The sequence below is a fragment of the Tamandua tetradactyla genome, chromosome 20 (genome assembly GCF_023851605.1).
Source record: "Tamandua tetradactyla isolate mTamTet1 chromosome 20, mTamTet1.pri, whole genome shotgun sequence".
NCBI lineage: Eukaryota > Metazoa > Chordata > Mammalia > Pilosa > Myrmecophagidae > Tamandua > Tamandua tetradactyla.
The window spans coordinates 3,747,511-3,769,993 of record NC_135346.1 but is presented as its reverse complement, the minus strand read 5'-3'; the positions used below and the strand labels follow the sequence as shown (position 1 = coordinate 3,769,993).

General features: G+C 37.5%; 1 pseudogene; it reads right to left on the bottom strand.

The window, feature by feature from the left end:
- Positions 1–794: 794 nt before the first annotated feature.
- LOC143664771 (olfactory receptor 2M2-like) lies at positions 795–3,560 on the bottom strand (annotated as a pseudogene).
- Positions 3,561–22,483: the final 18,923 nt, after the last annotated feature.

The following is a 22,483-nucleotide window of genomic DNA, read 5'->3' as shown; positions in this document are numbered from 1 at the left end:
GAGCAAAAGTGATAAAATTAAAAAATAAAAAGGATAAGATTCAATGGAGGCAAAATGAGGTTCATCTGTACAAGCACTGACAATTAATTCTGGTGCTTTTTTTCCTTTCTTTCTTGAATTCTTTGCCAACACCTGAGCTGTAAACCTTAACAGGAAATCTGATTACCAAAGTAGAATCTCATATAATACAACACTGAATAAGAGACCTACAATGGTGATAAAAGGAAAACAAAAGCCTGATTACAATGGAATCCACCTCCTACCACATGCCATGTTGCATGGAAACAATTCATTAGGTGGGATGATGGACTGACCTGTCAAAGTCTCAGGCAAGGCATTGCCTCAGAGACAATGCCCTTGAACATGATGGCATTGTCTTCCATGATTTAACATAGGTGCAGAGTCCCTCATCATTTACAATTTTTCTGTTTCAGTGAGTTAAAATAGGAGAGGTTGGCTAACAAGAGCTGGAATCAAAAATGGTCTCTTTCAACATTATGTCCAGCGACTTGCTTGTGTAAATTTTGTTTACTGTCCCTTACTGCATCTATGGATAAAGGTTTCTTCTTCTAGCTTTCCAGGATTATAGTAAAGGACACGTGGAATTGAATCTGTGATTTTGTCTAGTCTCTTTGGACTCCCCATCCCGATGGACAGAGAATGCAGTCATAATCTTGGACCTCCAGACATTGTGGCTAGTGGTGAATGAAAGTGACGCTGGTGTTTGAAGAGGAATAATGAAGATCACCCAGGACCATGTGTTCAGTTGTGTCATCGGGGACATTACTTCATCCTTACTTGGTCCTGTCAAGTTTTTTGTAGATTTGTGGCTGGGCATCCTCTGGAATATAGGGTGGCAAGATAGGATTTATGGAAGGCAAGAATAGATCAGAGCAGGGAAGAGAAGAACTTGCCAGAAACCTCTGATGATGTGACCCAGACCATCTAATCCTCTGCACAAAATCCAGCCTTGTTTCAATGGACTTTTCTCTGCAATCTTAATTTATTTTCCCCTAAAATTATTTCATCTCAAATGTGTGCTACCCATGTTTCAATTTTTACCTCTGTTTTTTTTTTTTTTTTAACACGTCTAAGATCTGGGCTCGTATACATCATGCACAAATGAACAGTTTAAATATAGGAAACTAAATATAAGATATTAAATTTATTGCAGTAAACTTCAATTAGAGAGAAATGGGACCCTATAGATAAATATTCTCCCTATAGATTAATGGGGTATTCTCAGAGGCGTTGAATTTGTTCCTCAGAAATTCCTCTGTGAGATCAACCCCCACAGCAATGACAAGGAAAACACATCATTATAATGGCTATTATTCTTCAACTGGCTGGTTTGTTCAATGCAGCCTTTCTCTCTGCTCCCAGAATGTATCTTCCAAATAAAGCACCAGAGCATTTGCGTTTGGAATAGGATCTGCTGTGACAGAGAATCCACCCAAAAATATATAACAAATTAATGAACTCCATGATTTCAACAGAAATTCTCACTCATTTTCAGATGTTTCACCACTTACATCCCAAATTATACTCAATCTACAGGAGTGGCTTGCTTTTGCTCACTTGTACTTATGATTAGATATATCATTATAAGGATATACACTATAAAGTTTAAATGGGGAATTGCCAACTACATATTTATACACACACCAGCTTTCCATTAAAGAGAAAATATCAATATTTCTTCCCACTATCATTAAATTATCATTTATCACAGCCATTGCTATTAAAATTATTTAAAGGGAAATTTGGCAGTAGACACAAAAACAAACAAATATGCTATATACAGCTTGGATACGGAATAATAGATATGTTAGTAGTACTGACTATTATTCTCAATTTCTAAGAGATGTATCAGGTCTGATGACATTAGGAAACAATGAGAAATCAAGGTAAAACGTTGGCTATTCCCTGTAACATTCTGTTCACCTTCTGATAATACTTTCTCCAGCTTTTTAAGGACATGCAAGTTTTTGCATAGTAAGAAAGGCGGAAGTTCATGAGTAATGGGATGTTACTTGGGTTCCTGTTCCTCAGTATTAACTAACCATAAATAGACACTTATATTTGAATAGTGAATTGTATTGTGAAAAAGTGCAAAATTGTAAATATTTATTTTACTTTTGAATACAAATTCTATCCAAATAAAAACTTATATCCTGAAAGATCATGTCATTGTCTACTTCATTATCTAGTTGAAGCAAATTTTATTGGACTTGAGTATACCAGACTATGATCATTGATATTTTCAGATGAGAAAAAGAGAGTAGAAGAAACACATAGACATACTATGATGGACTAACATTATGTCTAACTGATTATAAGTAAATCAAGTTAAATACTGTTAATGTAGGTATTTGCCAATCATTGTAGCATTTAATAATGGACAGAATAAATTTAATAAGTTGTATTATATTTTTTGAAACATGGACCAAATTATATTTCCATTTAATGAGATAAAAAAACAGTAATTTCATAATGCAGATGCAGACTAAGTTTAAAATTTATAACAATAAATATGCCCTTATCCACAAAAAAAAAATCATGTATTTGATGGCTGGCAATTGTTTCTAGAATCACTATGTGGTCAGAAATTCCCAAAAGTACTATCTTGCTTTGCAATTTGAATTTACCTAGAGCTTTCTTTAGAGCCCTTCCCACCTCCTTGTTCCTGAGGCTATATATGAGTGGGTTCAGCACAAGGGTGAGGACAGTACAGAAGACAGAGAGACCCTTATCTTGCTCTGAGGTGTGCAAAGCTCTGGAAATCATGTAGGTGAACATGATTGGACCAAAGTGGAGAACCACCACCATCAGATGGGAAGAGCAGGTCACTAGAGCTTTATGCTTTGTGTTGGTAGAATTTAAGTTGAGAACACTGAGGAACATAAAAATGTCACAGGAGAGAATGTGTCCAAAGGGGGTAAGGACCAATATGAGTCCAGTTACAAACACTACTTTCTCATAAATTGAAGTGTCCTCACACGACAACTTGAGGATTGCCTCTAGTTCACAGAAGAAATGGTGGACTTCTCGAGAGCCACATCCGGGAAACTGCATGGTGTATGTCTTTTGCACTATGGCATTAAGTGTGCCCCCTACCCAGGAAATAATGGCCATCTGCAGACAAACTTCAGAATTCATGTTTACCTATCTTGAAGGGTTACAAATAGACACGTATCAATCATAGGCCATCAATGTGAGTAGAATGCATTCACTGCTCATAAGGACAGAATGAAAATAGACCTCAGTCACACAGCTAATGTTGGAAATACCTACTATCCCCGAGAATTAGTTGTTCAGCATCTTGGGGACAGTGGTGGAGATGAGGAGATGTCCATGAGGGACAACTGGCCGAGCAGGAAGTACATGGGGCTGTGGAACCGCGGATCCAGAGAGATGAGGAGGAGCAGGATGGTGTTTCCTGTGATGGTGACAATGTAGACCAGGAGAATGGTGCAGATGAGGAAGCCAACATGCCTTGATCCTGGGAAGAGTCCAAGGAAGGTAAAACCCAGCAGAGAGGACTCATTTCGTCTCCCCATGTGTTATACAGAACTAGGAGAACAAAAGGAAAAACTGTATCAGCTAACCAAATGGGAATATATTTTTCATGAATAAAGATTTCCATTATTGACCCTGGGACAAGACTGCATGTTAAGATTGTCCCCAAATCTGACCAAGAAGTTGGAGGAAGCAGACTTTAATAACAATTTGAATTTATCTTAAAGAACAAGGATAATAAAATGGAAACATTTTATAGAAACAATAAAGTAGGACCTTATTGGGTTATTTCTGCATTCTATGACAAGACATCAATTTAAAGTATCAAAGGGATCAGGCATTTTGAAAAGCATATATATGAGGATGCATTAGATGAATTTCAATTTGAGGTGGATCCTTTCTATTGTATTGCTTAAACAGACAACATAACCCATCAATCTGAGAATAGCACACACTTCAAACCTCTCAGTTTGAACATGTTCTGTAATATAGATTAGAAAATTTGTGGACATTATCTGTCACTCTAATCCTCAGTTAAGCTAAAGAGGTACTCCTCAGACTCATCTCCTCAACCATCTGAATTACTGTTTTCATTAGCAATATAAAATGCAATGGTTTTTAATAAAGTATTACTTTCTCACCATTCTGATAAAACAATACATGTCCCTTGTTTGCAGGAGAGCATCTAGAAAACAGTTACTTCATCTTTTTTGTCCACTTGCTAGACTGCTAATAAAGAATTTCTATTTTTATGACTGCAGTTCCCCATTTTCACTGAAGTAGGAACTTTCTCTGACTTTGTTCTGTAGGCTGACCAGAAAGGCAGCTCCAGGTTCTCGTAGGACCTGCAGAGACTCGGTGGCATAAATGAAATGGTAGGACACAATGGCGAGGTGACCTGGAAGCTGAGAAGCCCAGGTCTATCCTTTGGTCACCAGAGGAATTTCCTACTCCACTTTCTATACTTGCCCTCCCTTTCATAAAGAGAAGAAATAAAATTGGTGTATTTTTCATGTGCATGATTTGTTCCATCTGAAATGTATGTTGTTTTGTTTCTAACTGCAAATTTATTCCATCCTGTTTAAATAAACACAGCTGCTTCAGGTTTGCCCACACATCATTATCACAGTCAAGGCTACAAAAGGAGAGTTCAAGTTTTCCTAAAGGAAATGGGATGCAGAGCTTACCTTTCCTGATCCACTGTTGGGTCCAGGCAATGTGCAGAGATGTCAGACTTTAAAACCATGCAGGGGTGTCAGACTTTAAAATCCCAGCACATCAGGTTGATATGCATTTTGAAAATTTCATAGGTTGCCTACAGGGGGAAATGCTGCCTATACCTAGAAAAAGATTTTATATCTTGAATGACATGCTATGAGTTTGAATTTGTGCTGTGGTAAGACAGTGTAGATTCTCAAGTGGGACCAAATGGTGAACACATGCAAACTGACTTTTCAGAACACCTATCAGAAATATGTGGGCTTTTTGGATATTAGAACTATTGTATTATATCATTCCCATATATTATGAATAATAAACAGGAATTAAAAGCACACATGACAGTCTGCCCATTTCTAGCAACTCTGCTTTTCCATGTCATTTGCTTCCCTTATGACAAAAATGCCTTAGGATTAATATTTATGCACTGTACTGATTCCATATTCTAAGATGCCTGAGGTATATTGTGATTGGGCCTTGAAAAAGGCAATCAACTGTTTCTTCAGGCAAGTGATTTCCACTTTCTCACAAATTTCCTGCGTCATTTTATTTTCAATTCCCCAACCCAGGAGTGGCTATATGAGTTACGCTCCTTAAGAGCGGAGGTGCGTGAGAAATCCCACCATGTGCGATTGGAGCCTTGGGCACACCCGAAGAGTGTCCTCAGGGACCTCTGTCCTGGGCCTTTAATTATGTCATTTGTTTTGTCAGGTTAAACTTTCCTAAAATAATTGCTAATGGATAATTACTAGTTGTTTTGATAATAGTTTCCTCTTTCTCCTTATTATCACCAAAATTTTCTAATAATTATGCTGTGAATTTAGATTGTGTGTGTTTCTCAGTATATCTTAATTCTTCTGTCCAATGTTGTCTTTCATGCTGTAAAAATACCCAGCCTCTGGGAGTCCCACTGTTTGTGGTCATATATCTGAAACACTAAACTAACCTCCATAATCGTATTGTATGTAGAAGAATCTCTATCTTACAAATACAGAGGGAAAAATCTTGCATCCTGTACATTAAAAAGAGAAATGCCTGGAAGTCTCTGATTAAAGATTGAGATGTGTGTTTCATTAATCGGTTACCTGGGGAAAATAGAAATATCTTAAAGCACATTTTTAGTTTCATGATAAATTAATATTCTTTAATTTATGGGGACCCACATAATATTTACCACCTAAAATATGATGAACAAAAATGTGATATTTCTTAAATGTTGTTCGAAAATTTTTTATGTCTGTAGGAGTTAAAAGGTTAATGTTTAACCTAAAGCTTGCAAAACAACTCATAAACTATGAGGAAATGCATAAACCTTGTGCAAACACAAGGTTCATAAACTATGCAAAAGTGAAGGCATAGTTTTGAGAGCATGAAACTTCAATAGAAACTTAGATGTGTAGATAAAGCACAATGACGTGTGGAAAAGACTTGCTTAAAGGAAAAGAACATTCTAACCTTAGAAGTATTTATTTCATCATGTTTTTGCACTATACGCTTCTTAGCTTTTGTACGCAAACAATATTTATCATAGTTCTTACCAGTATATAAATTGTGCACCTGCCTGAAATAAACTTGTCTGAAGACTGATGACTCCAGATCCCCTGATCCCTTTCTCTCTCATTTTACTTTAACATTCCTTAGGGTCATAGCTGCGGCCAACAGATGGCAACCAAGAAGGGCCCCTAAGGACTACTCCGCTTTGGTGTTAAAGTATCCAAGGAAATTGCGTGTCTCCGGACACTGAGGATTCGCCATGCTGAGGATTCGCCACGCAAACTGCGTGTCTCCGGACACTGAGGATTCGCCACGCTGAGGATTCGCCACGCAAACTGCGTGTCTCCGGACACTGAGGATTCGCCACGCTGAGGATTCGCCACGCAAACTGCGTGTCTCCGGACACTGAGGATTCGCCACGCTGAGGATTTGCCATGCAAACAGAGCTAGGTCATTGTCGTATGTCTTTTAAAGTAATTTTTTAATTTCTTTGTAGCATCAGGGTAATGGGAAATCATAGCGGGCGAATGGAGGAGTATGTACATGCGTTAAAAACTTTGTTGCAATCTGTAGGAGTTTCAGTAAAAATGTCACAATTATTGAGTCTTTTTGAATTAATACAAAAGCATTGTTGTTGGTTTGAACCTGAAGGTAAGAATGTTCTAAACTTAAAGCAGTGGAAATTGGTTATGAAGGCATTACGACGAGTCTATCAAAAGGGTGAAACTTTTCCTTTATCTACTGTGTTATCAGATCACTGCAGCTCTCGACCCACTGCAGTCAGTTGAAAATGATGAATTTACCATATTTTCTAGGAAACCAGAACAAACAGATGCTGTTGGGGTGCATCTTAGTGAGAAAAAAGAGTGTGTTTTTCCACCTGATAGTGAGTCAGATCCAAAAGAGAATTCAAATGAGTCTAAAACAGGCTTATTCCTCAGATTTATCAAAGGGACAAAATATAATTCCTTTACTAGTATAGGAGTGGGAGTTGATCCCGCTGATTTTTCTAAATTCCATAACACTGAAGCTATTAGTTTTTCTGGACTTAGTGTACAAAATTTTAATTTAAAAGAGTCATCTACATTGATTCCCACAGCTCCTCCAGCCACTAATCCTTTTTTGAATAAATCTCCATCTGGTAATTTTTCCGGTTATAAAAAATCTCATAATTCGGTTATCATGAAATCTTTACTCCAGGGATCACAGCAGGGTGATTTAGAAGCTGTGCAGTTACTCTAGGTCTGTCCTGTAACCATAACTCAGATTCCTCCAGATGCTCAACATCCTCAGGGAGGAATGAATTTTGAGCATGAGCCTATTCCTTTCAAACTGTTAAAAGATTTAAAACAAGCCTGTGCCCAATATGGAGAAAATTCCCCTTTCACTACTGGACTTGTTCAAGGAATGTCCCAGGCAGATAGACTGATTCCTTGGAACTGGGAGATGTTAGCCGGCACTGTTTTAGGTTCAGCTGAGTACTTACAGTTTAAAACTTGGTGGCCTGATGAAGCCATGCAAAAGACTCCTTGGAATGCTAATCAACAACCACCTATCCCTATTACCGCTGAACAATTAACAGGAACTGGACTGAATTTCAAAGACAATTGCAGTATGATGATCAAGCTATTACACAAGCTTGTAATACTTGTCTAAGTGCCTGGAGAAAGATTGCCTCTCCTCGGTCTCCTACAGTCTCTTTTGGAAAAATCATTCAAGGCAATACAGAACCATATGCTAAATTTGTGGCTCGACTTAAGGATGCTGTCCAAAAACTGTCCAAATTCCTGAAGATAAAGATTTAAGTTTGCTTACGCTAGCCTTTGATAATGCAAATTCTGAGTGTAAAAAGGCAATTTGTCCTATTAAAGCTGCTGGCGACAATCTTCAAGATTATATTAGAGCTTGTCAGGATATCGATTCGCCTTCTCACCAAATTTCTCTAACTCGCAGCAGCCATGAGACTTAATAATTTACAGCAGAGAAAAGGAAATTGTTATAAATGTGGCAAAAGCAGGCACTTTCAAAATGAGTGTAGGGTTCTCCCTGTTAAAATAAAAAGTTGCAGCAATAACCAGGGCCTAGTAAAAAAATGTCCTATTTGTCAAAAAGGGTTTCATTGGGCTAATGAATGTCATTCTAAACTCCATAAAAATGGGCAGCCAATTATGTCATGAAACAGAGCTGCAGCCTTAGCTCAGGACCCTCATGAGCAGCTCTCTAGCCATGCTAGTCAGCAACAGCCAGTGGCATGCATCCCAGTCACAGAACTAAAAGCAGCTACAAAGGGAAGTGCAGCAGTTGACTTGCCTTCAGCTGAAACAATCACTTTAACTCTGAATTGGGAGTGTCTTTAATTTCTACAGGAGTTTGTGGCCCTATTCCAGAAAACACGGTTCGGTTTATTATTGGAAGAAGTAGTCTTACATTACAAGGGCTGTTAATTAAAATTGGATTGATAGACAGTGACTATAAACAAGAAATTAAAGTTATGGCTCAATCAAATAAATCTTTTTCAAGTTATAATGGACAAAGAATAGCTCAATTACTTTTACTACCATACAATAAGCCTGATGCATTATCAATACAAAGGGAAGGAGGCTTTGGATACACTGGAAACAATATTGTTGACAAACTTTTATAGGAGATGACTGCCCTGAAATTACTGTTACTATTAATGGAAAAATATTTTTTAGGATTAGTAGATACCAGAGATGATGTCACCATTTTAGCTAAAAAAATTTTGACCACAATCTTGGTCTTTACAAAAGGTGCCGATTTTATTTACAGAAGTCAGCACTATAACTGATGTATATCAGAGTACAACTGAGTTCATTGTATTAGGCCTTGAGGGCCAGAAATGAAAACTTCAACCATATGTGGCCAAAGTGGGCATTAATTTATGGGGTAAGGACTTATTAAGTCAAGGGGGAGTATATGGACATATCCCTGCCATATCTGAAAAGGCAAAGCATGTGTTTTTCAAAATGAAATATCCTACACTAGGCAAGCTAATGATAGAAGGGAATTGGGTTATCCTTCAGCATCCTCAAATTCATCTTAGGGGCCATTGATACCTTTCAGAGCATGGCAATTCCTATCACTTGGAAAACTGGAAAACCTATATGCATAGATCAATGGCCCTTAAAAAAGAAAAGCTACATGCTCTGCAAGAATTAGTAAATGAACAATTAAAAGAAGGACATATTGAGCCTTCAATAAGTCCTTGGAATTCACCTGCATTTGTTATAAAGAAAAAATCTGGTAAATGGAGAATGCTTACTGATTTAAGAGCAGTAAACAAGGTAATGCAGCCAATGGGGGCTCTACAACCAGGAATCCCTCAACCAACTATGATACCCAAAGATTGGAAATTAATAACTACTGATTTAAAAGAATGTTTTTTCACTATTCCCTTACATCCAAAAGGTAGAGAAAAATTTGCATTCTTTGTCCCATCTACTAATAATCAAAGACCTATACAAAGGTTTCAAGGGTGTGTACTTCTGCAAGGGATTATGAATAGCCCTACTGTTTGTCAAATGTATGTTCATAAGCCATTAGGACAATTACACATTAAATTTCCAACAGCCCTTGTCATACATTACATGGTTGATATTTTATTAGCCCATGCATCCCAAACTACTTCAGATCAGGTCTTCAAAGAATTATTAGTTTTATTATCACAATATGGGCTTAAAATTGCCCCTGAAAAACTTCAGACTCAATATCCTTTCTTGTACTTAGGAATGAAAATTGAAGAACAAAAAATTATCCCTCAAAAAATACTAATACAAAAAGATTGCTTGCACACATTGAATGATTTTCAGAAACAACTAGGACATATTAATTGGGTTCGACCCTATCTGGGAGTCCCTAACTACATGTTATATAATTTATTTAGTACATTACAAGAAGATTTGGATTTATGCAGTCCTAGACAATTAAGTCTTGCAGCACTACAAGAATTACAATTAGTAGGAGATCGAGTCTCTACCGGCCAATTAACCAGAATACAGTTTAATGAACCAGTATGTTTACTGATTATTTTTACCTTATATTCACCAACTGGAATATTATAGCAAGATGGGATACTAGAATGGATTTTTTTTTACCTAATTATTCTCACAAAAGACTCAAAGCATACCTCGATAAAATAATTGAAACAATTCAAAAAGGAAGATGTTGTATGCATCAACTCATAAGGCAAGATCCTGCTTCCATAATATTAAACCTCTTAAAAACAGAAATTGAACTTTTATATATGGAAAATATGCAATGGCAAATTTGTTTAAGTGATTTTCAGGGAATTATAGATAATCATTATAAATTATTTCAATTCTTAAAATGTACTAAATGGATAATTCCAAAAATTATAAAATCGGAACCCATATCTAATGCATTAACATTTTTTACAGACAGTAGTAGTAATGATAAGGCTGCATATCATTCTTCTGACAAAACAGAAAGTTGGCAAACCTTGTATACATCTGCAAGAAAAACAGAGCTTACAGGTGTGGTTAAGGTATTATCCTTATACCAACATCCTATCAATATAGTCACTGATTCAGAATATGTTCAACAATCGTTTATATTTATCAAAACAGCTGTTATTATACTCCAGGAAGAATTATCTGACTTATTTCATCAATTACAGCAACATATACAGTCTCACTCTCATTCTCTATTCATTACTCACATTAGATCACATTCCAATTTTCCTTCACAAATGATGTAATAGATAAATTAGTCTCTCCTGTCCAAGAACCCTGGCACTGGCATAATTTAACTCATGTCAATAGCAAAGGGGAGGACCTATATTCCAAGAAAACACTTCTTTACCTCCATTATGAGGTGGCAGTCCTACTTCATCCTGATAGTCAAGGTCAATCACCCCAGACAATTATGTAATCCCCTTCTTGGCTTGTTGATCCAGTGGCATAAGTAGCCCAAAGTGGCCAGGTGGCAGTCTCAACTTCTAGTTCAGTGGAATCATTATTGTTTCTCCTGGAGGAAGCACTCCCCATTTTGGAACTAAAACTTGGAGACCAGCAGAGCTCAGGATCGCAAAGACAGGAAACAAAAATCTTCCTAGTGGGTCACTAGGTATAATAGTGAGCGGTACCACACCCATTCCACCCCTTGGTTCCTGGACCCATTGGTCCTGGCTATGGGAGAAACAGCATCATACAGTGTATGCTAATTCAGAGCATATACAGTTTCCTTGAGAACATTTACCCAGCCTTTCAAGATATTGCCACCTAGTTGGCACCATAATAGAGTTTTCAAAAGGCCATTCCACCGTTCTATCAATCCAGCTGCTTCTGGATGATGGGGAACATGGTAAGACCAGAGAATTCCATGAACATGTGGCCATTCCTGCACTTCATTTGCTGTGAAGTATGTTCCTTGATCCGAAGCAATGCTATGTGGAATACATGACGATGGATAAGGCATTCTGTAAGCCCATGGATGGCAGTTTGGGCAGGAGCATTGCTTGAAGGGAAAGCAAACCAATATCCACAGTATGTGTCTGTTCCAGTTAGAACAAATCACTGCACCTTCTGTGAAGGCAGTGATCTAATGTAATAAACGTGCCACCGTGTAGCTGGCTGGTCACCTCAGGGAATGGTGCCACATTAGGGGCTGAGTGTGGGTCTCTGCTGCTGGCAGATTGGGCACTCAGCAGTGGCTGTAGCCAGGTCAGCCTTGGTGAGTGGAAGTCCATGTTGCTGAGCCCATGCATAACCTCCATCCTTACCACCATGACCACTTTGTTCATGAGCCCCCTGGGCAAGGACAGGAGTTTCTGGGGAAAGAGGCTGACTGGTATCCACAGAACAGGTCATCTTACCCACTAGATTATTAAAACCTTCCTCTGCTGAAGTCACCTTCTGGTGTGCATTCACATGGGACACAAATATCTTCATGTTTTTAGCCCACTCAGAAAGGTCTATCCACATACTCCTTCCCGTTTGTCACCAATTTTCCACTTATCGTCTTTCCAAGTCCCTGACCATCTAGCCAAACCATTAGCAACAGCCCATGAGTCAGTATACAAATGCACCTCTGGCCAGTTTTCCTTCCAACCAAAATGAGCAACCAAATCACTGTTCGAAGTTCTGCCCACTGGGAGGATTTCCCCTCACCACTGTACTTCAAGGATACCCCAGAAAATGGTTGTAGTGCTGCAGTTGTCCACTTTCAGGTGGCACCTGCATATCATGGTGAACCATCTGTAAACCAGGCCCAAGTTTTCTCTTCCTCAGTCAATTCACTGTAAGGAACTCCAAGAGGCCATAGCTCTGGTCTGGGAGAGAGAACGTAATGTGGCAGGAGTGGAGACCATGGGCATTTGGGCCACTTCTTCATGTAACTTACTTGTGCCTTCAGGACCTGCTCTGGCTCTATCTCATATATACCATTTCTATTTTACAATAGAGTGCTACTGAGCATGCCCAGCTTTATGGTTTGGTAAGTCAGACAACACCCAGCTCATGATAGGCACCTCAGGTCTCATGGGAACTGGGTGGCCCATTGTTAAGGGTTCAATCTCTACCAAGGCCCAGTAGCAGGCCAAAAGCTGTTTCTCAAAAGGAGAGAAGTTATCTGCAGCAGATGGTAAGGCTTTGCTCCAAAATCCTAAGGATCTGCATTGTGATTCTTCTATAGCATCCTGCCAAAGGCTCCAGACAGAATCTCTATTTGTCACTGACACTTCCAGCACCATTGGATCTGCTAGATCATTATGGCCCAAGAGGCAAAGCAGCTTGTACAGTAGCCTGGACCTGTTGCAGAGCCTCCTCTTGTTCAGGTCCCCACTCAAAACTAGCAGCTTTTCTGGTCACTCGATAAATGGGCTGAGTAGCACACCCAAATGAGGAATATGTTGTCACCAAAATCCAAAAAGACCAACTAAGCATTGTGCCTCTTTTTTGGTCATAGGAGGGGCCAGATGCAGCAACTTTTCCTGCATCTTGGTAGGAGTATCTTGACATGCCCCACACCACTGGATGCTTAGAAATTTCACTGAGGTGGAAGGCCCCTGTATTTGTGTTGGATTTATCTCTCATCCTCTGACATGCAAATGCCTTGGCAGTAAATCTAGAGTAGTTGCTACTTCTTTCTCACTAGGTCTAATCAACATGATATCATCAATATAATGGACCAATGTGGTTTCTTGTGAGAGGGAGAAACGATTATGGTCTCTGCAGACAAGATTATGACATAGGGCTGGAGAGTTGATATACCCCTGAGGTAGGAGAGTAAAAGTATATTGCTGATCTTGCCAGCTGAAAGCAAACTGTTTCTGGTGGTCCTTACTAACAGCTATTGAGAAAAAAGCATTTGCCAGATCAATAACTGCACACCAGGTATGAGGGGATGTATTGATTTGCTCAAGCAATGATACCACATCTGGAACAGCAGCTGCAATTGGAGTTACCACCTGGTTGAGCTTATGACAATCCACTGTCATCCTCCAAGACCCATCTGTTTTCTGCACAGGCCAAATAGGAGAGTTGAATGGGGATGTGTTGGGAATCACCACCCGTGTATCCTTCCAGTCCTTAAGAGTGGCAGTAATCTTTGCAACCCCTTCAGGAATCTGGTATTGCTTCTGATTTACTATTTTGCTTGGTAGGGGCAGTTCTAGTGGCTTCTACTGCCCTTTCCCACTATAATAGCCCTCACTGCATTGAGTTAGGGAGCCAATGTGGGGATTCTGCCAGTTGCTCAGTATGTCTATACATACATTCTGGAACTGGGGAAATAACTACAGGATGGGGCTGGGGGCCCACTGGACCCACTGTGATCAAACCTTCATTGATCAACTGGCCTCCATAAGCCCACACTCTGACTGGTGGACCAGAGTGATGTTTTAGGTCCCTTGGAATTAATGTCACTTCTGAACCAGTGTCTAATAATCCCTGAAATATCTGATCATTTCCTTTTCCCCAGTGCACAGTTACCCTGGTAAAAGGCCTTTGATCTCCTTGGCTTGGAGGAAGATTAACAGCATAAATTTGTGGCAGTGTAACAGCTTTCTCCCCCAAAAGGACCTGGCCTCCCCTTCATTCAAGGGGCTCTGCAGCTGTAAACTGTTTCAAGTCTGGAAATTGATTAAGGGGCTGTGACTCTGTGTTTTTGTAATTCAGGTTAGACTTCTGTTCACTTGACCTAGAACTCTTGTTTACACAGTTTGAACAAGAATTTAGTAGACTGCCCTTCTAGTGTATTTCTAGGTACCCCAAGTCAATGCCACAAATCTCTGTGAGTCATATAATTTTGACGCCTGCTTTGAGTTTCTTGTCTATTATAATAGCCATGTCTACCCTGTCTTTGGCAATTAAGTGCTGCCACCTGGCTTCTGCCAACTCAGGATCCTGTCATCCCCATTGTGTTTAAGGATTCCAGCTCTGTGACAACAGTTCCTGCAGTAATATCTGACATACAGAGAAGTGAAATCACAGGGCTCTTTAGGGATGGTGGTGCTAGTCTTGCAAATTTATTTCTCACTGTTCTGGTAAAAGGTGTATCCTCCGGACATTCCTGGGATGTAAGAGCAGGCTTTGCATGATAAATCCCCTCTAACATTCCAATCTCTCTAAGCCTTTGGATCCCCTCATCTACATTATACCAGGGCAGTTCTGGCATTTCAACCTCAGGTAATGTTGGCCACCTTTTGATCTATGTTTCAACCAACCATCCAAACAAACTGTTAATACCTTTTCTAACTGCTCAAGCTATAACATTGAAGGCAGAATCTCTGCTTAGTGGGCTCATATCAATAAATTCAGCCTGATCCAGCCTTATATTCCTCCCACCATTATCCCACACCCTTAAAATTCATTGCCACGCGTATTCCCCCGACTTCTGTCTATATAAATTGGAAAACTCACACAGTTCTTTTGGAATATAACGTACCTCCTCATGCGTGATAATTTGTACCTCAGCTTTAGGGGCCTGTTGGGACTTTAGTCTAGTTATAGGTCTGGAAGAAATGAGGGGTGGTCGGGGTGGGTCATAAAAAGATTTAGAAATAGCTTCCAAGCCATTTGCTTCAGGGCATTCATTTGCAGTTTCATCTGGTGAAACAGGATTAATCATTCTAGGGCTAATCCCTTCAGGAGGAGGTTGGGTGGCCAACTCCTCAAGGCAGGCTGGAGGTGGCATGGTTATGTCCTCAGGGAAAACTTTAACAGGGTTGTCTAGGGAAGACTCAGCATGATCAAGGGTTTCAACCTCATCCCTGACATCATTACCAATCCAAATGTCACCATCCCATTTTTCAGGGTCCCACTCCTTTTCAATCAATGACCTCACTTTAACAGCAGACACCATGCAAGATTGAGATTTCAGTTTAAGTTGTAAAGTTCCTACTCTAATGATAAGATTCTGGCTCTGATTTTCAGAGACCTCAAGTCTATGGCTACAGGAAATAAGATTTTCCTTCAGAATACTCATAGAAATGTTTAAATCTGTCAAACGTTGCTTAAACTTCTTGTTTGAAGCCTTAAGCTCATCTCTTTCACTCCTCAATTTAGCCAGTGTATCTAACAACAACCAGCCAATGTCTCTATACCTCTTATTTCTACAAAACTCTGTAAAGGTGTCAAAAATATTATCCCCCAGAGCCTGGCTTGGTACAAGTGAAGCATTAGGAGAGTCTAATGGTGATATTTTGACTATCTCTTTTGCCAACTCACTCCATGGATTGGGAGTGTCATTCTGATTATGGGAATCAGAGTCCTTAGTGCCTTGGAGTCAAGTCAGAGTAGAAAATCATTCATAAAAACCCATTTTTAAGGTTCTGTTTCTTAAGAACCTCTCCTGGTATCAAGATGTATTGGTTAGGGTTCTCTAGAGAAACAGAATCAACAGGGAACACTCGCAAATATAAAATTTATAAAAGTGTCTCACATGATCATGGGAACGCAGAAACAAAAATCTGCAGGACAGGCTGTGAAGCCGAGGATTCCGATGGATTGTCTGGATGAACTCCATAGGAGAGGCTCACCAGCCGAAACAGAAATAGCCTGTTTCTTCTGAATCCTCCTTAAAAGGCTTCCCATGATTAGGTTAAGCATCACTCATTACAGAAGACACTCCCCTTTGGTTGATTACAAATGGAATCAGCTGTGGATGCAGCCAACATGATCATGATCTAATTCTATTAAATGTCATCATTGCAACAGACAGGCCAGCACTTGCCCAACTGGACAAACAGGTAACACAACTTGGCCAAGTTGACACATGAACCTGACCATGACACAGCCTCAATTTCTTTGCATTTTTCACCTTCAGGGACTTTGCCCTCCATTCCACATGATTCTCAGACAGCTGTCCACAGCTGGAATCTGACAACACCCATGATGTGCTCTGTTGTCTGACCCGAGGCTCATAATCCTCTAGCTCTTTTGCCCAGTCTCATTGCTCCTACTCTTTGTACACTCTTATACACACTTTCTTATTTTGTCAACTTCACCTCTCTATGAGTATTACCCATGTATTGATTTTACCTCTGTGTTCATAAAATAAGCAACAAATATATAGTCCAGGCCCTGTTTCTCTTTTTCATTATTTACTTCTCATTCCCTTCTCTGATAAGCTATTTGAAAATGTAGGCTGTGATAGCATGTTTTCATTTTACTTCTTCACGTTCAAGTCACATTTATTTTTTTCTGGATTATTCCACCAAAAGTTTTGAGTGCATATGTAGAACGGTATGATTTCTAAAAAAAACATTTTCATGCACTATGTATTGTTCCACCATACTTACAAAACACTTTTTATACATACATTTTGGGAATAATACTCAACAGTGTTCTTTACTCTAACAGCAGTGATTCAAGGAAATAAGACTTTCGTCAGAAAATTCTCAATGAACGGAGAACGAGTTCATGAAAGATTCTGCACCAGCAATTCCAGTGACACTAAAACAGATTGTGAGAATCATGAGGAAATTATTTCATTTAAATATCAGGCAAATTCGGGGTTCAGTGGTAGAATGCACAACTTCCATGCGTGAGACCTGTATTTGATTCCTGGACCATGCACCTAAATAAAATAAATATATATATATACATATTAGGCAAATTCAACAGGTAGTTAAAGCATTGATTTAGATCAGGTACAGGATCTTAGTGAATCTAAAGATTGACATCATGTAAAATAAAATGTAATAGTAATGGTTTTTAGTATGTGCATGCAATCTATTTTTATCACTAATTAATTAAAAAATTACTGTGGAAAAATACATATATTCCAAGCAATTTTTCCCATCTGTACCACTTTCATCTGTACATCTCAAAGGCATTAATTGCATTCTAAATTTTTACTCCCATTACTATCAACCATTACCAAACATTTGCACAAACCCACTCTCACTTATCAGTTAGTTAAGCAATCACTCTTCATCCCACCCCCTCTCCAGTCCCTGGTAACCTAAATTTATTTCTGTCCCTCTGAATTTGCTTATTCTAGGTATTTCATATAAGTAAAGCATTATATTTTCCCTTCTGTGTTTTGCTTATTTTACTCCCATGATTGCAGATTCCTTCATTTGCTAACACATATGAGAATTTCATGTTGTGGCTGAATAATTCATTGTATATTTAGACTATTTGTGTATCAATTATTCTATTAACATATACATTGATTTCTTCTACAACTTGGATATTATGAATAGTGCTGCTGGGAACATTTGTCTATAATATCTGTATGAGTCACTGTGTTCAATATTTGGGGTATATTCCTAGAAGTGGAATTACGAAGTCATGGTAATTCTGTATTAATATTTTGAAGAAGTGGCAAATTGTTTTCCAAAGCAGCTGCAATGTGTTACATTCTCAGCAATTGTGCATTAGGGTTGCTGATTTCTCCACCATCTCATAATCACTTGTTATTTTTCATTAAAAAATAATCATTTCAGGGCACATGAAGTGATAATTCTTTGTGGTCTTGATTTGCATACCCTTAATGGCTAATGATGTTTTGCTTTTCATGTTTTTAATGAACTTTTATGCATTTATCATATTTCCAGAAATATCTTTTCAAATCTTTTGACTATTTTCAAAATTTGGTTCTTTTTCTTTATGTTCCTGAATTACATGAGTCTCTCTATATTGTAGATATCAAACCCATATATATATTTATATAATTTGCAACAGACTTTTTTCCCATTCTGCGTGTTGCCTTTTAAAACTTTCTTAATGTCTTATGATGCACAAAATATTTTAATTTTTGTGTGTCCAACATCGCTATTTATACTTTTTTTGCTTGTGCTTTTCTGTTGTAACAAAAAATACATTGGTTACTACAATGTTCTGTAGATTATTCCATTTTTTTCTGAGGTTTATAATTGTAGCTTCTATATTTATTTCGTTTTAATGTTTGCATATGATGTAAAGTGTGGGCCCAATTTCATTCATTGTTATATTGATATCTAGTTACCACAGCACCATTTGTTAAAGATGCTCTTCTTTGCCCACTGAGTAGACATGGCACCTGTGTTAAAAATCAAAAGCCATACAAATAAGTTTTATTTATGAACTCTAAATTCAATTTTGTTTTCCTGTGTATGTAACCTTGTGTCAGAGCCATCTGTCTTGACTGCTACACCTTTTAATAAGTTTTAAAATCAGAAAGTGTGACTCCCCCAATTTTATTATTTTTCAAGATATTTTTTTGCAATTCATGGCCCTTACTTTTCCATAGAATTTTTTTTTACTTTACATGGGCAGGCACTGGGAATCGAACCTGGGTCCTCTGGCATGGCAGGCAAGCATTCTTGCCTGCTGAGCCACTGTGGCCCACCCCCCATAGAATTTTTTATTATTGAATTTTCCATTTTGCAAAATATTTGTTGTTATTTTTATTGAAGCTGTAAATAATTTTGACAAAATTGAGATCTTAACAATATTTAGTCTTCTTATCCATGACTATGCAATATCCTGCCATTTATTTAAGTTGTCTTAGATTTTTTAGTTTTCTATACATAAGTCCTTCAATTCCTGATTAAGTTTATTACTAGATGTTTGATACAAATTGCTATTACTGCAGAAAAATAGATTTCCTGAATGCCTCTCAAGATTTTTCATTAATAGTGTGTGGAAATACTACTAATTTTTGCATATTGGTTTTGTAACCTGCCATTTTCTTGTATTTGTTTATTTTGGTCTAGCAAATTTGTTGTGCATTTTTTCTAGGATTTTCTATATATAGGGTCATGTTATTTGTTAATAAGGACTGTTTTACTTCTCCTTTCTAGTTTAGATAACTTCTATTGTTTTTCTTGCCTAAATAATCTGACTAGAAATTGCAGTACCATATTAAATAGAAATGTTGACATTGGGCTTCTTTTTCATGTTTTTGATATCAGGAGGATTGTGTTCAGTCATTCACAATTAGGTATGTCAGTGGTGAGTTTTCATATATACCCCTCGACATGAAAAATATAGTTCTTCTATTCCTAATTTTCATATTTTTCTTATCAGGAAGGTGTACTGGTTTGTGTCAAGAAGATTTTCTGCATTGAAATGATAATCTGGTATTTCCCTGAACTTTATTAATGTGGTATATTATCTTAATCACTCTGTGAAACACTCTTGCACACATAGAATAAATCACTTTCTATCATGGTGTATAATTATTTTAATGTGCTGTTGTATTTAGTTTGTTACTGTTATGCTGAGGATTTTTGCATCTGTACTGATAATGGATATTAGTCTGTTATTTTCTTGTGGTATTCTTAGTTGCCTATGGATTACCATAATTCTGCCTTCATACAATGAGTTAAAAACTGTTCCATCCTCTTCAGTTTTTTTGAAAATGTTTGCAGAAGATTCTTGTTCATTCTTCCTGGAATGTTTCATAAAATTCACCAGTAAGAACATCTGGTCCTGGAATTTTCATTGTTGGGAGCTTTTTGTCTATTGGTTCAGTCTCATTATATTTTAAATGCTTTTTTTTTTCACATGGGCAGGCACTGGGAATCGAACCCAGGTCCTCAGGCACGGCAGGCAAGCATTCTTGCCTGCTGAGCCACTGTGGCCCACCCCTCATTTTATTTAATTGGTCTGCTGATATCTTCTATTTCTTCTTTAGTCAGTATAATTAGTTTTCATGTTTCTAGGATTTTCCCATTTCATGTAGTTTATCTAATGTATTGGTGTACAATTGTGCCCACTATACTTTTAAAATCACTCATTATTTCTGAAGGGTTGGCAGTAATGCCCCCCTTTCTTTTTTTATTTTAACTATTTATGTACTCTCCTTTTTTACTGTCATTCTAGAATAAGGTTTGTCTGTTTTATTGATCTTTTTCCAAAAAGCAACTTTTGCTTACACTGATTCTTTCTATTTGTTTTAATTCTCTATTACAATTATCTTCAGTATAATTATTCCTATTTCGTTCCTTATGCTCACTTTTAGTTTTTTCTTTTCCTTGAATCCTCAGTTGTGTTGTTTTTGAATTGAGAAATTTCTTTCATTATAATTTGAGAATTGAGAGCTACAAATTTACCTGTCAGTGCTATTATTGCTGCATCCATTTGTTTTAGTATTGTGTGCTTTAAGTTTCATTTGCTTCAAGATATTTTATCATTTCCCTGTGATTACTTCTTTGACCCATTGGTATTTTTAAGTATTTCTTCTTCATTTGCACATATTTGTGAATTTTTCAGTAGTTCCTCTGTCATTGATTTGTAGCTTTTATGGTCAGAAAAGCTATATTAGATATATTACAATATTTATAAGTGTATTGATACATTTTTCCTGATCTGACATATTGTCTATTGTGGATAATGACTACCTGCACTAGAGACGAAAGTGTATTCTGCTGCTTTTGAGTGTAGTGTCTTATATTTTTCTTTTAGGTCTAGTTGGTTTATGGTATAACTCAAGTGTACTATCTCCTTTTTTTACTTTCTTACAAGATTTTCTATCCATTATTCAAAGTGGTGTATGTAAGTACCTTACTATTACTCTAGAATGCTAAATACTCCTTTCAAATATGTCAATATCTGCTACATATATTTTGGGGCATTACTCTAGGTGCATGCATGTTTTCATGGTTGTTACGCTTTTTTGAATTGTCCTCATTGAGACAATGTGTCCTTCATTTTCTTTCACAACAGTTTTTGGCCAAAGTCTATTTTATCTGATTTTTCTAAAGTTTCTCAAGCTCTCTATTAGTTATTGTTTACATGGAAAGTTGTTTCCCATCTTTCAAATTTGTCTTTGAATTTAAGGTGAGTTTTTCGTGAGCAGCATATAAATTGGTCATACTTTATTATCCATTCTGCAAATCTCTGCCTTTGATGGGAAATTAGATGCATTTTCATCTAAAGAAATTAGGATTAATACAGGGATTTCTTCTGCTATTGTGTTATGTGATCTTCATAAATTATTCCCTCCCACCTCCACTTCTTCATAATGTCTACTTTCATATTTATTTGTTTTTGTAGTGTAATTGCTCATTTCCTTACATACAAATTTTTCAGATATTTTCTTTCTGGATACAATGGGCCTTAAATTTGACTTCCCATATCTATAGCAATCACATTGGATTTGATACCAACTTAACTTCAGTAGCATACACAAACTTTGCTCCTATATTCTTTTATCCCACCACCATTTTTATGTACTTGCTGCACATATTTTTATGCATATATGTCAAAACCATAGTGTTATCATTACGTTTAATGAATTTCCATTTTATAACCTATAAGAATTAAAAGGAGAGTTACATACCAAAAAATGCAATGCAACGGTGCCAGAATTTATAATTACCCTTATGTTTACCTTTATCAGACATCTTTACTTCTTTATGCTTCTTCAATCCACTGTACAATATACTGTCATTCAGTCTGAAGGACTGCCTTTTGTTTGCTTATTGGGCAGGTCTAGTGGGGATGTACTTCCTCCTCTTTTGTTTATCAAGGATCAGTTAATCTACTCCTCCCTTTTTAAAAACATGTTTTATTGTGAGATATAACATATATGCTGAAAACCAATAAAAATTCAAATGCAGTTTAACAAGTAGTTATTACTTGTTAATTTCATAGTACAATAAGTGTTTTAATTCCACTGTATCAGGTATTTCCTTCCAGCTGATTTAATACATGGAAAGAATAAGAAGAAATATCAACATTGTGATTTGGTAGTCCCAATAATTTGTTAAAATATGTCTTCTCTGTTACAATGCCTCCCTCTCATTTGATTCTTCTCACAGTCTTCAGGGTATTTGGGA